Source organism: Lissotriton helveticus, chromosome 1_2 (genome assembly GCF_964261635.1).
Source record: "Lissotriton helveticus chromosome 1_2, aLisHel1.1, whole genome shotgun sequence".
Lineage (NCBI taxonomy): Eukaryota > Metazoa > Chordata > Amphibia > Caudata > Salamandridae > Lissotriton > Lissotriton helveticus.
In genome coordinates this window covers 237,512,493-237,530,343 of record NC_136058.1, presented here as the reverse complement: position 1 = coordinate 237,530,343, position 17,851 = coordinate 237,512,493, and positions in this window count along the sequence as shown.

Here is a 17,851-nt window from a genome sequence, read left to right as displayed (position 1 = left end):
ATCAAGACCCCCTCGAACAGTGAATCACACACAGACGGTAAGACCACCAGGATGTCAGTCAAGGTCGGGAGATCCAGAGGCCTACGACAGTCCCGCCTTGGTCCCTCTAGTCTGGCCCACCCTGTCAAAGCCTTTCTGATGAGGAAGGAGGCCCCCGGGTCTCGCTCACCCGCTACTTTGGCAAAGAAAGCGATCGCCGACAAGTTGGCCCTTGCATAAGCCACAGCTCTGCCCTGATCCCTTAACACCTGAAGGAAACCATGTATCGACTCTGGGGAAAAAATGTTTGTAAAGCCTGCCCTCTCGGTGAAAGACCTGTATACATTAAAATGCTGTTGATATGTCCGCCTCGTGCGGTCACTCAGGGAGGCACCTACCAGCCCCGCTAAAGCGGGGCTCCAATTGTCCACAGTGATGTAGGGAACATAGTCATTCGCTCCTCCGCCTGCGGGTGGAACCTCCGGAAATCCAGCAACTTGGAACGAGACAAAGCATCAGCTGCATGATTATCAATACCAGGTATATGCGCCGCCTTGAAGGTTAAGTTCAATCTCAAGCACGCCATCACCAACAATTTCAGCAAGTGCAGTACATGCGGGCAAGTGGCTCCCTGCCTATTGATGACCTGGACAACAGCCATGTTGTCAGACCAGAAAGTCACAGCCCTGTCCCTGAAGTGATCTGCCCATATGGTCACCGCCACCCAAATGGGGAATAGTTCCAGGAAGGCTATATTTTTTGTCAGGCCATTCTCGTGCCAGGCAGGTGGCCAGACTGCCCCGCACCATGCGGCGCCCAAGATGGCGCCAAAGCCAATGCTACCCGCTGAGTCGGTAAAAAGGCCCAGCTCTGCACTGGACACCGGAGGGGCGGGCCAAACCACCCGCCCATTGAAGTCTTTAAGGAAACTACGCCACACCTTAAGATCTTCCTTCACACTTGCCCTCAACCGCACCCTGTGGTGCTTTTGGGTGAGACCCACCATAGCACGGGCAATAGACCTGGAGAAAGGGCGACCCATCGGGATGATACGCAGCGCAAAATTCAGCTGCCCTACCAGGACTTGGAGCTGGTGCCAAGGCTGCCTCAATCGCCCGGGAGAACGCTATCACCTTGTCCATGGGTAACCTGCACCCCCCAGCCACCGTATCAATTTCAATCCCCAAGAAGGACATACACGTCTCCGGGCCCACTGTCTTGCTGGGTGCCAGGGGGACCCCAAATTCCTGAAACATGTTTACCAGCTCACTGAGCGCCTGTGCGCACTTGCAGGACGCAGCAGGGCCCATCACCATGAAATCATCTAAGTAGTGAATCACATCCATGCACCCTGACCTGTATGAAAAGACCCATTGCAACATAGAACTGAAGGTCTCAAAGTATTTACAGGATACCGCGCATCCCATAGGCATACATTTGTCATAATAAAACTGATGCTGCACCTGAAAGCCTAGCAAATGGTAATCGTCCGGGTGGACCGGCAACAGGCGAAAGGCTGATTCTATGTCCGTTTTTGCCAACAAAGCCCCTCGCCCCACATCCCTCACTTTCTGAACAGTGGAGTCAAAGGACAAGTAAGTTACCGTGCATAGTGCTGGGTCGATGGAGTCATTCACGAAGGACCCCTTTGGGGCGGATAGGTTGTGAATCATCCTGAACTGCCCCGGCTCCTTTTTTGGTACCACCCCTAGTGGAGAGCAAACATAGTTTTCCCAGGGAGGGCAGGGGAAAGGTCCAGCTACCCGGCCCAGGGAGAACTCTTTTTCTACCTTTGCAACTACAACTGATGAGTGAGTCCTGGCCGACAACAGATTATTGCACTGGCTAACGGGCGGGACATGCAAAGCAGGAATGCGGAAACCTTCAGAAAAACCCTCAAACAAAACCTTGGCCGCCCCCCTATCAGGGTACCGGTCCAGCCAATAAATCAGTCGCCCAATATCAACCGGGGTAGGCAAGTTAAGCCTGCGGGGGTTTAATGTCCCTTGGGGCTGCACCCCCTCCCCGCTCTTTTGCTTTTTTATTGCACTTGGACTCGGGAGGAGAGGGGTGACCGCAGTAGGCACATGCGTGTTTAAACTTGCATTGCCCGGGTGGCCACGTGCACCCTTTGCTATTAAAGGCCCAACAAGCTCCCCTTTTCTCCCCCGGGCCCCCCTGAGATGTCCGAAAGGGCTGCCTAGCGGGCTGTTCCCTACTGCTAACACTCTCCAGCCATGCATTCACTTCCACCTGGTCCCATCCAATGCCTGGGTTTTGTTCCTTGGCCCACCGGAAATCCCTATCATAGTTCAACCAAACTAAGCCCCCATGCGTCGCATGCGCCTTCACAATTTTATTCGTGTAAAATACCAGTGGGATAGCTAAATCCGGTCTCTTCTCCAAAAGAACTGATACAAAAACATGGAAACCAAAAAGCCAGTTGATCAGTGTCTCCTTCCACCCGTGGCCTCCTCTCCTTAAAGGAACCCTCCTTGCCTTCTCTTTCCCTGAAACCTATATCCCTCCTATTGGGCCTAATCAGGGAATAAATGTCAACGTAAGCGCCTTTCCAAATTTTTTACCGCATTTCCGGGGTCACATGTGTCGCTAGCATTCCTGATTGTGACAGCACATTACCCTGCATTCCACCAAGAGATCCCCCAACCTCGCTGGCCCCCCCCATATTGTCACTTGGCTTACCTCCTAATAAACCCGATGCCAGCGCGGCTGCCGGGGGTTGGGATCCGCTCGCTCCACTTGGAGCCGCCTTGCGCAACTCTACCACCTGCGCAAGCTGTCTCTGAATGTTCTGCAGCGCCCCCTGCTCTGCCGCATGCTGCGGAGCCCATGGCGCTGTCGCCCCTGCGCTCACTCGCTCCCCCACCATACTTGAGGACGACAGTTGTCCTACCAGGGAAGAAACTGATGCTAGTAAGCTCTCTAAGGGGTCCTGCACTACCGCCACTGCGGCCACCGGCTGCGGTGGGGGCGGGACCGGGGTGCCCACCCCTGGGGCTAGTGTGTTTAATGTCTCCCTGATTTCCGACAACAGTGCCCAAACCGGATCGGGAGGGACAATGGCCTGTGGCACAACTGTTACTGGGGCGGGGGCCACCACTACCTCGGGTACAAGAGGCGGAGTGTGGACGGGACCTACTGATCCCACATCCTCCTCCTCCAATACCGGAGTATGTCTACGTTTTTTGCCCTTGTCCGCCATTTTAATCTTTGGTTGGGCTTTGCCCTTCTTCTTCAGTGGGGGAAATGCCGCTCTAGGTGCTACCCCCTCCCTGCGTGGCCTCTCCACTACAGGCTCTGGCTGCTCATCCTTGCTCCCAGTCTCACTATCTGGGGTGTCTTTGCTCAGCTTGCGCAATAGCAACTTCATTATCTGCGCCAGCTCCGGGTCCGTGTCCTTCCTCTTCTGCCCTCCCTTCTTGGGCGCCATCTCGACTATGCCCACGTGCTAATCTGCGCTCGAGGTCTGCGCTGCTGGCGTCTCCCTGACTACCCTCGCGCTTAGCAACCCCACAAGACGCGCTGTCGAGCAACCTAAGCGTGTGCGGCCTCAGCGACCCCACTCCCCGCACCCGGTCTCCCTAGAGCAACCGCCCACACCGCCCGGCAGGAGCCAGCACCCGAAGGAAGCCCCGCGTGCAGCCGCAACCCAGCGAAAAGGCGGGAAGCAATTAACCAATTGACCGGACACTCCCCCCCGTGAACCATGGCTGCCCACGAGGCTCCCCGAGGCACCCGACTCCTTACCTGGCCAGATGCACGGCACCCTTTTCTTCGCGCTCTGCAACCGACACCGACACCAGCTGGCCGCCGCACTCCCACGAGAGATGCAGCTTCAGGAGCCCAGACGCCTGCCGCTCACAGGATCCCCTCAGACACTGCCCGCTCTCCCTCGACAATCCAACGGGAGACGCGGGAAAAGTTTCAAGAAGGTTTGGTCCTGTAGCGAAGGTCAGCTGCGGGGCACACACAGTCCGGTAGTGGTGACGGGAACAGAGACCTCGGTCAAGGGAGGTTGACCTTACAAAGGCCCGAGGTCTCCGCCCCCCCACCACTCCGGATGTGCGTCACCCGCGACCCGGAAGTGACTGGGGGGGAGGCGGCCGTCTGCCTATAGGCCGCCCAACCTGCAGAAGCTATGGCGGGGCCCGGAGGGGACGTGCCCTAAGGGCGCGCCTCGTGATCTTCGTCGCTTGGCATAGTACCACGCTGAAATGCCATTAGATTAATTAGGTGAAAATCCAAAACAGTGTCTTTCTGTTGGACTTTATCCATAAACTCCCTTGCTGAAACATTTTGCAGATGTACTCCACATTTTAGTATATGGTTCACTGCATAAGAAAGTCCAGAGAAGTCACTCTCAAACAGAAGATGAAACAAATATGGAATACATTGACGAAATCTCGGATCTGCTGCATGTAATCTTGTTGTGCGGTATTCAGATGCAGGAATCTGCATAGGTCGGTCATCATATCGTGCACCTTGACCTGTTGGAAATAACTGAGGAAAACAACGAGCTTCCAAGCTTTCTTCCCATACATTAATGGGACTTCCTTTTGCTTTTTTCATCTGAAATAATGCAATAGCATTCCCCATTGCTTCTTTGGAATGCAGTGGATGAACACTGAAATGTTCATACATTTCTTCACTTCTGGGCACATCCACTTTTTCAATTTGTCCAGCAGACAAATCATTATCCTCTTCTTCATTTATTTCCTCTTCTCCAACGTATACATTTTTATAGTATTTATTGTTTTTGACCTAATACAACGTTGCCTTTTTGACTTTTCTAACATCCACTAAATCTTGCCAGATTTTCTTACTCTTTGTAGGCACATCATTAACTAGAATAACTAGAGGTTCCTCTTCTACATTTTCAACACCAATTGTCTCAATGTTTTTCTTTAAATCAAGAGGCAAATATACAACTCTTCCCTTTAATCCTCTTTGTAAATCTGAAGGATTTAATTTCCCTGTCTTAGGCTCCATACGAACAATAGCCTGAAATGGATGCACACATTGAATCAGAATAGTCTCATAGGTATTTAAATTCTTCAGTTCAGATGGAATATTCACCAACTCAAGATTATTATGTACAGCTCTAGCAGGCATTCTATTATCATTTAATTTATTATAACAATATTTACAAATACGTTGATCAGAACCCAAATCAAAACAATTTTCTACCAACAAATAAGTTGCAAAATCTTTCCACTCACTATTATTTTCCTCTTCACTTTTTAAATATAAATCAAGTAACCTGGTTTGATTTTTGTAATGAGTGCGTCGACAACACACAAAAGGAAAATTTGGTTTTTCACCTGCAATGACCTTAAACTTTGTTATTTCCTGTTCCAAATTTTCAGTATTAAAATTCCGGACATTTTCTACCACATTTCCATCTATTACTGTATCCGTTTCTGCACTGTCTTCTTCTGGACCAAAGTAACTAACCTCAATTTCTTCACAGATCATCTTAACATCTAATTCAGACCCATGCAAAAGAGCACTATTTAACTCTTTGAGTTTAAGTGCTGGACTTTTTGCATAATACAACTTTCTCACTAATTTCCTCACTTCGGTATGATGCACTGCTAACATCCTGAAATGGTGAAAAACACTCTGGTATATTTTTTTAGAAAGACAAGCCAGAGAATGTCCTTGCAGACCTGTTTTTTCTCTCACTCTGCAACGGTCTAATTCTTGCAACATTATAATCTTTTTTTTTAGACTTTCCTTAGCATACTTACGTAAGAAATTGCGAAAGAAATCAATTGAATCCTGTCGTACACTGCAAATACTACTACAATTCCAAGTGTACACAGGAGCCTTAGGACGTCTCCCTAAAACTTCATCAGCTATCACCTCTTCTGCATTTCTAGGCACAATTTTCTCTTTTTCAATAGGACAACCGTCCTTCACCTCATATGCTCGACCACTGGTGTCAACTGCATGCAACAAATCATTACTTTGAAAGTAACTCTCTTCATTAAAAAATGGCTCACAACTTGAACTATGCATCCATTTTCCAGAAAAAACTTTACAAAAATTACTTCTATTTATTTGTCTTTTCCATTTACTCTTAGCTTTTAAAACTTTGATTGTCTTATTCAGTGTATTTATTCTATTAATTACTAAAACAAATAACTTTTTTTTGTCTCAAACGTGCGTTCAACTATTTTCTCAATATATATTTTTTTCTTATAAAAAGCTGATTTCCTTTTAGAAATTTTTACATTTTTTAATAAATTTGAAACTACTCTATTATTAAACATGCGCTTCCTGATTTCCGCAAACTGATTAGTACTTCTATTAATTTGTTCACCACAGAGTTGGGAAATATTTTTATTTTTCTCTGATTTCTCCTTGTAGATACTGACAAGTGTTTTTCCTTTTCAACATTATCCCCCAAAAAAATTCTTTAAGATAATTTCTTTATAAAATCCTTGGTTGTCTTACCAGGAGCACTCTTCTTTTTGTCCGTCCTTTGTTGATTACGTAATTCTTCTAATTGTTTTCTCTTGGAATAGTATATCTGTTTTTGTTTTTTTCTTTTTTCATTTTTGTTCAGCATGTTGATTTTTCTTTCTGTTCAAAATTATAATCTGTTGTGAATAAAGAAAAAAAATATTATAGACCTCTACTCACATATAACATAGAAATTATAACCACTAAATAATGTAAACACTGGTTCACATTATAAGTACAATTAAGGCATAGCAACAGTCTCTGAACAGAGTAGGATATCATGTAGTGAGTACTGTTTCTGTCTTTATGGCAGTGCATTGCTGTGTCAACATTATAGACGTATTTGCTGAGAATAATATTTCAGGGTTAAGAACAGTACAGTGGTTTTCAGGCGATGTAGGGGGTCATAGTGGAATTAATATTTCTGACCCTAATCTCTAACACACTTCATCAAAACATTTATTCTCATCTTGATTAAACACATGAACGATCAATACTACAAGAAGACTGACTCGAAAAATGTTTTATTATAAATTTATTCTTCAAACATTTCATATTCCAATAAAGCTTCCAACATGACTTCATCCGTTATTTCATTTTCATCATAAACAAAATTTCCATCTTCCAATTCAAAATCTTCTACCACTTCAACAAAAGCACTGTCCAAACTCTCATCAAAGAAATCTTCATTTCCAGTATCATTTTCCTCTGGAAAAAGTCCATCTTTCACTTCCTCTAATAAATCACTTGAGATGTCAAAATTCAAACAACGTTTTCTTGATGCTCTTCCATTGTACCAATAATATTATGTTGCTGGTCCTTCCAAAAAAATATAAAGACTTAATTATATCTTTTTCACAAATAGATCATTAAAAAATACCTTTACCAATTTTATAAGTACATACATTACCATACTTTTAAACACATTAACTACACAAATTAATCTGCCACCTTCCTCTTTTTTGAAAACAGACTCACACTGTGATCCTAGACACATAACACTATCCCTTGCAATTTATTTAAATAATTACTGCAGTCAAAGGGGTCTTTCTGTGAGTTTTGTTTAAGGTTTTTCTGGACTGTAGAACTGTTGAAAGACTTTATAATTTATTTCCAGGGATGGATTTTCTGAGTTTAGCACACTAAACTGGTGTTCAAACTGTGTACAGACTGAAGGTGGAACTCACAATGTACAAATGAAAATTCACTAAAAAGATTACTACTTGCAACAGAGACAGTTGCTTCTGCCTTTCAACAGCACACTCAGCATCTAAATTGCACAGCAGGTACAATATTTCATGCTAAGCATGAGCAACCATATCATAATAGACCTCTGCAAATGCATATTTGCAAGTGCAGAGAGATGGTACAGGCACAGATATAGAGAGATGGTGCCGATGAAAAATGAAATAACGCAGGCAGACAGTAAACTGTTACAGTCAGAGAATAGATGGTGCACTGCTGCAAGTAAAAGAACAGATGGAGCAGTTACAAAAAAAGAAGGTGCAGAGACACAGTGAGATGGTATGAGAGGCAGAGACAGACATGGTAGATTGCATGTAACATGCTGGTCATGTGTCTAAGATCACACTGTGAGTCAAATTTGATTTTAAATCTGCGTGAATAATTTGCTTAGTTGATGTATTTTAAAATCATGTTTGGAAGACAATTAGGCTTCAGGATATGTACTGTTAGAGAATCTTAGGCAGCATGTCTGTTAGGCCTCTTAGTTGCCAAAAAGGCTCTATGTTGTGCAATAAAGATCCAGGGTGTGCTGTTGAAATGAAAAAGGAATGTTATTTCTTGCTTACATGTATATGGTCTGCTTTTTGCCAGTAGAGACGGTGAGATGGTATGAACACAGACACAGATAGTGCAAGCAGACACAGATGATAAAATGGTACAATAGAGAAAAAATGCTAGAAACAGACACTGAAATGTTACACCCAGAGGCTACATTAAGCACACAGAGGCGCAGATAGAGAAGACAGAGAGAAAACAGTACAACCAGAGAGTGCATAACTACAGACAGAGAGGGAAAATATGTATCATAATAGGACTGCATAACACACACCAACAGCCATATCATAATAGGCCTCTGCAAATACATAAGAACGGGTGCAGACAGATGGTACAGCCAGAGTTAGAGAGATAATGCAGATTTAGCAAGAAATAATGCACCCAGACACTAAACTGTTATAGGCAGAGGATAGATGAAGCAGGACTGCAAAGAAAAGAACACATGGAGCAGTCCCATAAAAAGATGGTGCCGAGAGACAGTAAAATAGTATGACAACATACATAAATAGTGCAAGCAGATACAGACATGGTTCACATATAAGATAAAATGGTACAACACAGAACAAATGGTGGAAACATTGAGAGAAATGTTTCTTATTATTTTAATCTGCACAAAAATAGATCCCCTTTACAAATTAGCAACTCACCTTTATAAATGGTTTTGAAGGTTCAAAACACTCTCAATTACACTCTAGATTCTTGGATTTGAGCAGCAAACACAAAAAAACTAATTTTATTACCTTGTTACACACATCTTTATTACACAGCATAGAGCCTTTTTGGCAACTAAGAGGCCTAACAGACATGCTGCCTAAGATTCTCTAGCAGTACATATCCTAAAGCCTAACTGACTTCAAGAAATGATGATTTTTTAACACATCAAGTAAGCAAATTATTCACCCAGATTCATTTAAGATCAAGCTTGACTCACAGTGTGATCTTAGGCACATGACCAGGATGTTACATGCAATCTTTATGATATGTACTGCTAGAGAATCTTAGGCAGCATGTCTGTTAGGCCTCTTAGTTGCCAAAAGGAATCACCATGAATCTTTTGGCAACTAAGAGGCCTAACAGACATGCTGCCTAAGATTCTCTAGCAGTACATATCATAAAGCCTAACTGACTTCAAGAAATGATTTTTTAACACATCAAGTAAGCAAATTATTCACCCAGATTCATTCATTTAAAATCAAGCTTGACTCGCAGTGTGATCTTAGACACATGACCAGTATGTTACATGCAATCTTTATGATATGTACTGCTAGAGAATCTTAGGCAGCATGTCTGTTAGGCCTCTTAGTTGCCAAAAGGAATCACCATGGATCTTTTGGCAACTAAGAGGCCTAACAGACATGCTGCCTAAGATTATCTAGCAGTACATATCATAAAGCCTAACTGACTTCAAGAAATGATTTTTTAACAACACACCTTATATGGATTGGACAGAGAGGATTGAGAAGTCACCAATTGATACCATTGGTAAAATCCTGTATGCATCTACCACACCCTGACCTCTTAATTGTGCACTGTGGTGGGTAATGACCTGGGCACTTTGACTGGGGTAGGTCTGGAAATGCTTTTAAAGGACATCTTTGGGCAATTGATGTTACTTTTTCCAAAAACTGCCTTGGTATATTCTAATATATGCCAAAGGCAAACATGGAACTGGTCCAACCAATTTTGTCCACAGATTGAGAAAGCAAGGAAACATGTGAATAAATCTGTTTCTGCTTTCCTCAGTGACTATGGCATGGGCTCTATATACCACAACAACTTGCGTTACAACATGCAAGGCATCTATAGGAGAGATGGTGTACATTTCACCGATGAGGGGAATAGAGTCTTCCTCTGTAACATAAGACTCTGCATCGGTACTTACTTGTAGGTACAAAAAAACACCCAATTAACACAACGGCTATTTTTAGAGCCAACTAACATCTAAACACTCAAACTTGTAATTTAACTCCATTTTTTAATCTTTTTTTGTCGCCGTGCACGCCCCGTGCACGCACCTCGCAACTTTTTTGCGAGGAGAAAACAAAAAAAATGTTTCTTTTTGGCTTTGGGGGTCGGGGTCCTTAATGGACCCCCTGAGAAAACCTAGGGGGTCAGGGAGTCTCCACCCTGCCCCCTTTCCACGATCTCCGCTATAGTTTTTCACAGTCTTGTAAATAGTGGTGCGCGTTCGGGTGCGCGCAGCCCGCAACTTTTTTAGAAAATAAAAAATGTTTCTTTTTAGCTTTGGGGGTCCTTAATGGACCCTGAGAAAACCTAGGGGGTCAGGGAGTCTCTACCTTGCCCCCTTTCCAAGATCTCCACTATAGTTTTTCACAGTCTTGTAAATCAAGGTGCGCGCAAGGTGCGCGCACCTCGCGATTTTGTAAAAAAAAGTTGGCGTTGCGGGTCCTTAATGGACCCCCTGAGAAAACCTAGGGGGTCAGGGAGTCTCTACCTTGTCCCCTTTCCATGTTCTGCTCCTTTGTTCTCTACAATATGTTGACTCGCACTGACAAAATGGCGGTCAACACTTCCTGATTTCCTCCGAATCGAATGTTGACAGACGTCAAACAGCAAATCAGAATTCTGCTCGCGCACAGGGGTGTGCGCACTTATAGATATATAATTGATTTCAACTTAAATTTTCTCAGCAACTACTGGAGGGATTTACACCATTTAAAGAAAAGCGCAATCTGCGAGCCGGACTCTACCTTTTTGCCAAATTTCTTATAATTCCATTCAGCCGTTCGGGCTGTAACCGTGTCTAATCGTACTATGGAAAATAACATGGGGAAAACACGTTTTGGGACCCCCCCTTTTATCTCAGCCCCCACTTGACGAATCCCCCCCAAACTTTCAGGGAAGGAGCGGAGCGGAGCGGGCCATCTTCTTTGAGAAATTCGCAAAGATTCGTCCACCGCCACCAAAGTTATTCCCAATAGAATGTTGCGGATTTCCTATGGAAACTAGGTCCTAACTATAACTACCTACTGGCGACCGCCAGTATGTATGTATATATATATATATATATATATATATATATATATATACCTCTGCTCCACTTAAGGGAAAAGAACATGCACACGAGGGCTATTCAGGTAAAGGCTCTTTTATTTTAATTGAGCCTTCTCCGACCCAACACCGAGAGACGCGGTTCGGTTGTCACAGAAGCCTTCTTCAATCATATATATATGTATATATATAATTCAGAGAATATATATATTAGCTGAAACAACCAAAGGTTACAGGACCATTATAGTTAGGAAATGGAAGTTAAAAAACCTTAGAAAACCACAGAAAAAAAAAAGGTTACAGGGACATTATAGTTAAGAAATAGATTAAAAAAGGCCTTAGAAATTAACTGAAAAAACCAAAGGTTACAGGGACGTTATAGTTAGGCTCATTGCTTATAACCTCACATATTACATCACTCATGACAAATGGGCTTTTTCATTCCAAGTCGAGCTGGCATTAAAAGAGCACAGATACCTTTTGCAGCCTTATCTAAAAACACAGAAATATCCTCTATAGTAGTAGGACTGAACCATCTAAAAATGTAGAGATACCCTCTGCAGTAGTAGGACTGACCCATGTTTAACCCCTCCCATGCTCATGACGAGCTGAGCTCGTCATAACGGTCAGAACGCTCGCACGCAGGGCTAATTACCCCGCTGTGCGGAATGTTCTGAAGAAACAGGTGTGGCCGTGACGAGCTCAGCTCGTCATGAGCACACGGCCACCGTGGCTCATGACGAGCTGAGTTCGTCACGAGCAGGGGGTCGCTGTGTGCCCCCCCCACCCTGCCGCCCCCTAGCACAGTGGGGGAATTACCCCCGCGGCCAATGGGTTAAAGGACTACTTGACTGGATGTGTGACTAGATTGTATCAGTACTTGGCTGCATATCTTGATAGATGGATCCATTCTTTATTGTACAATTATTGAAAATCATTACAATACAACCATGAGTTCATTCATGTATTGAAAGTTACATGGACTATGAGAACATCAACAATGGACTGCAGGTAAAAATTACTAAAATTCAGAAAAATATTATTATAATGGTCACTATGCCTTTCAATAATACATTAATCTAAAGTACAAGTGTTAAAGTGCATAGAGCAACTAAAGTGCACTTGTTGCCGCTAGATGGATTTCAAGCATAGTCCCCAGGCCTCCCACAACATGACATGGTAAAGCCCTGGTTAAAATACAGCTAGTAAAGAGTTTCTGAGCAGCAGATCATTTAACTAAACAATATTTTCCAGCGGTGTCATCTTGTTGGATTTCGATGGGGCCAAGGTGATGCTGATGTTAAGAAGCTTCACAAAAAACATCAGAGGATGGCTAAAAATTGCTGAAATTCAGAAAAATATGATTAAAACTGTTAGTATGCCGTTCAATAATATATTAAACTAAACTGCAAGCATTAAAGTGCATAAAGCTGCTAAAGTGCACTTGTTGCTTCTGATATATTACGATCATGGTCCCCAGGTCACCCGGAGTGTGACATGGCAAAACTGGATAAAATACAGTCACTAAAAAGGTTCTTAGTAGCAGATCCTTTAACTAAACAACATTTTTCAGAAGTGGTGTCTCGTGAGATTTAATGGGGCCAAGGGGACTCTGTTGTTAAGAAGCATCACGAAGAACACCAGGGCACTTTTTGATCACACTTAGTTGTTCAGTGACACTGGGGTTAAACGGAAGGAAAGTTGTTGGGCTGTTTGTGAAATTGGGGGTCTTTGGCAGTCTATTATGGTGTAATGTCAGATTCTCCTGATCGTGATGCCAGTGCTGCACTCATGAGCATCAGGAATTGAGCTTCTAGCTGGGACGATTCACCTTTCAGGCATGATTCGACCACTGCACAACAAGTTCTAACGTTTAGGGCGCGCCATATTGCACGCAGCCAAAAAATCCTGAGATGAAGCAGCTTTTCACATATGCAAAGGCTATGAGTTAATGATTCTTAATTGTCTGAATGTCCTGCTCCCTGGAGATAACTTTTGCTTGCTTAGTTATTAGTCTGGAACCTATTGATTTTGGAAAGCTACTAGACCAAATCTCTCGTGCCACTAATTAATCCAATGCACAGCTGAGATATTTATGCTAATTAGTCTAGAGATTCTTTATTATTTCACAGATTATGCTTTTTAGCGCATTTTCATCAGCTTATTTAGCTTTCGTGCAGTATATTAAAAATATGTCTTTAAGTGCCTAGTACAAACTCCTCTCGTATTTGAGCATGTGCTGTGCAATTGGGAAGGGAAAACACTCTTCAATAGCACATTGATTGAGCCCTGTCGAGCCAGTTTGCCATTCTTTCTCTGAAGGTGATTGTGCTGTGTTAATGTTGGGAGTAATTTACTGCCTATCAACCTTAGCAGTGGTCTTAGGTCAGGGTTCACCAATGACTTCCGTAATTTCTGGAAGCCCCTTTCTATATAGTTGACTGCTGCCTGTTGCGCCTGTATGAGGGCCGAAATGTGGCCCCTGTGGTCCAGCCATACTCCACGATATTTTACACTTCAACAACTTCTGCAGGATTCCCCTCAATGGACCAGGGCCTCTTTTTCCATTTTTGATGACATTATCAGGACTTTTGTTTTTGTTGTGTTTATCTTCAGGCTACTGCTTTGGCAGCAGGCTGCTAGTGCACTGAGGAGGCGTTGTAACCCTATAGATGTCAGGTCGAGGAGCACAGTGTCATCTGGATATTGTATCAATTATATTTTGGTGCCTGCCATTTCTGGTGGAAAGGTCCTGTGGTATCTAGGTAGATTGACAGGTCTGCCATACACAGATTGAACAGTAATGGTGCCAGAATGCATCTTTGTTTTAATCCTTTATCTGTCTAGATTTTTGCTGAGTTGGCCCATCCTGTGCTGACTTTCATTTTGTCCCACGTGTCTGAACAAGGAGTAATGATGGCTTTAAACAGATTGGGAGGATTTCCCCAGGTGCTCAGTTGTGACCAGAGCCTCGATCTTGAGACACTATTGATGGGTACCAGTTTATTTTGCTTTCCAATATGGACAACTTTAGGGTAGCAGGGGCATCATTTTTGGGATTCACAGCTGAGGAGGGCGTGGTCACTGGCTTATGTTGTAAAAACTTAAAATTTGCCTATGCTTTAGAAATGGGCCAGAGACACCCACATGTAGTCCAGGCTAGGCATTCTGAAAGAGGAAGAGTGCGTGTAAGTTGCTGGAATGTCTGCCATTTATAACGTAGAGGCCCAGTTGATTTAATTGTGCTGCAAGTGATTTGCGTAGCTTGTCCGTTCTTTGGTATTGGCTTTAATTGGTTGGATATCCCAAAATCTCGTCTTGTGGGCCTATTAGGCTGTTGTTTATGTCATCTTGCATTAAGTTGGTATTGAAGTCGCTCATGATTATCCACATGTCATTCAGGTTCTAAACACTGAGATCCTGGAGAATTTGGAGCAGAGACGTGAGGGTAATTTCCTTTTTTATACTTAACAACGAAGGGAGGTAGAGTATAAAGTAGGATTCCTACTCCACGGGCACTAATAATTAAACAAGAAGAATCCTACTACCTGTGTAAAAGGGGAAGGGGAGGGGGGGAAACACTCAGTGTTGTGTAAAATACCCCTCACACACCAACAGGCCCCTTGGTGTCATGCTTCATCATCGGGGTCTTCGCACCCCGCTGAAGGGATGCGGCACGCTTCGACCTGTGACTACACGGGAGCGTTGACAAATCAGACTATGTGTGGTGTGTGTTGAGTGCAAGTGAAGGGTTTGGATGTGAGTGGGAGGTGTAGTGATGAGTTAAAAAGTACCTGGCTAGTGGGTGAAGTAAATTTTTTTTTATTAAATACCCCTAGCTGGTGCTGTTAAAAGATGTGCAAAGGAACGAGGTTGTTTGTCTTAATTAGGGACAGAACCTCTGGTGTGCGTCGACATGTTTCGGTACGGGTGTACCTTCTTCAGGACGGGGCACAACTCCCAACCCTACTCACGTTTTTCTAAAGAAAATGGGTTTCAATTTATTTTTAAATTTATTTTTTTTTAAAAATGATTGCACTCATTAAAGGTGGCTATAATGTGCCTACAGCGGATATCTGGTACATGTATTTACATGTCCTGAAAAAAGAAAAAACCATTAGGTTTGGTTACCATCTAGGGTTGGCTCAGACAGGTGCAGTCACCTGGAGCCCCAAACAGTTCATTAAACCTGTAAAGGGAAAAAATGACATACAACACATAACACATACAGACATATAAGACACACTTAGGGTTTTTGTTTTTTTGTTTTGTGAACATACTTGTGGTCTTGGTTGGCTATTACCTCATGAGCAAAACTCTGGCATCAAGGTAGGTAGGTGGATCCACAATCTATAAGAATAGAGGAGTGGATTCAGTGTTTGTCGTTTTTACTCACTTTTCAACTCCTACAGAGGCCCGATATTGTATTAGAGAAATACTCACGAAATCCGCCTATATTGGCCTCCTTCTACCACCTTGTGCTGCTCCGCCGTGAATGGATTGCGGATGAGCTAGGCGGTATAAATAAGGGGTTAAGGCGTGTTATTATTGGTTAATAGGCGGAAACGGTAAATGACCATGTATGGGCGATACCTGTGCGGCCCTCCCCCTCCATGTATGTGGTCGGGTCACATGTAGCGTGTACACCTCTGTTATTCGTTTATTGCCGGGTTCTGGTAAGTCCAAATAAGGACTTTCCGTTCATTATCCACTTACTGGCTGCCCCGTGGCTTGCGCTGATCAGTAGCCCATGTGATGCCTCTGCCGCGTAGTTGTCTTCCCTTCGCGCATGCGCACTGGCCGGTTCTCCGGTGCTCTCTCGCGCATGCGCACGAACCGAATGTCGACTGAGTGTGCGCGGTGGAGTTAGGAAATCGGCGCTAGTCACTGAGGAAGATTTGTGTTCATTCAGCCGAAGTATATCCTTACTCCTGGTGCACCTGGTCACTGAATATGGCAAATAATTAAAACATTCGTTTCAGTTAGCAGAAACCGTGTCTGCTTGTAATTTATAAGCATTCTGTGTATATATATTCCAAACTTAAACGATATGATAACGGTACAGAGAGTGCTACATGTGGTGGCCCACCGGTTTAACGTTGATCGGTCAGTGGGGAGGGTTCTTAGGCGTCCACTAATTGGTCCTCTTTTGTTGTGGGGGTTATTTGGAGACTTGGCTCCACGGTATGTCGTCATTGAGTCCCGTGATATGAGTTGCCAGACGGAACACCCAGCGTTGTTCCTTTTGGAACAGGCCTGTCTCCGACGGTAGTCTTTCGATGACGGTCCACCGTAGATCGTTGATGCAGTGCTGGTACGACAGGAAATGTGCTGCCATCTTGGTTGTTGTTTTCTTACAGCGTATGTTACTTTTGTGTTCCCCTATCCTTATCTTGACGGGTCGAGTGGTCATGCCCACATACTCTAGTCCACATGGGCAGTTTATTAAGTAGATCACGTTCTTTGTATTGCAGTTTGAGAATTGGCGTTGTTCCCATCTCGTGCCATTTCTGAAGGTTAGATTTTTACTCTTCTGGGTTTGGTGGCAACTGCTGCAATCGCCACATGGGAAGTGACCCTGTATGCCAGTAACATTGTGTCTCGCCGTCTTGTTTTTCTGTGGTCTAGTGTGGACCACTATGTCCTTTATGTTTTTGCCCCTCCGATGAGCATGCATCGGTTTCTCAAAGCTTAGACCTCCACAGTTCAAAATACCCCAATGTTTATCGATGACCTTTGACACTTGGTTTGATATGGTGGAGTAGGTTGTCACACAGATTGGTCTTTTATTTTTTTCTTTTTCATGGGGATTTTCTTGTATAAGTGCCTCCCTGTGATTGTTTTTTGCACGCTTCATCGCTTTCTCGATGGTTCTGGTGGGATACTGCCTCTGGATGAGTTTAGATCTCAAGTCTTTCGCTTGTCGGTTGAATTCACTCAGTTCTGTGCAGTTCCTCCGCAGTCTCAGGAATTGCCCATAGGGCAGATTCTCCCTTAGGTGTCTGGGATGGAAACTATCGTAGCGTAGCAGGCAATTCCTGGACGTTGGTTTGAAGTGGGTGGTGCTTTTCAGCCTCCCGTCCTCGCTGTAAATGTTCAGATCTAGGAAGACCATCGATGTGTTTGAGACGGTACTGGTGAACTTTAGATATTCGTTCTGGTTATTTAGCCAGGTTACAAAATTCAAGGCGCTGTTGACATCGCCGTTCCAGATGATAAAAATGTCATCAATGTACCGTCTCCAGGTGCCAATCTGTAAACGGTAAGGGTTGCTTTCATGTAGGATCTTTTGTTCCTCTAAGTGGTAGACATATAGTCCTGCTAAGCTTGGGGCAAAAGTGCTTCCCATACTTGTTCCATGGGATTGTAGATATAGTGTCTCCTTGTACTGAAAAAAATTGTCTTTCAGGGCCATGGTGATACACTCTAGGACCAGGTTTCTTGGTGTTTGGTATTTCCAAGTGTGGCTGAAGAGTACCTCTTCAATGATCTCTAGTGTCTCTTCATGGGGCAGGCTTGTATACAGGCTCTCCACGTCGAGGCTTACCAAGAGCTGTGTGGTTGGATCAAA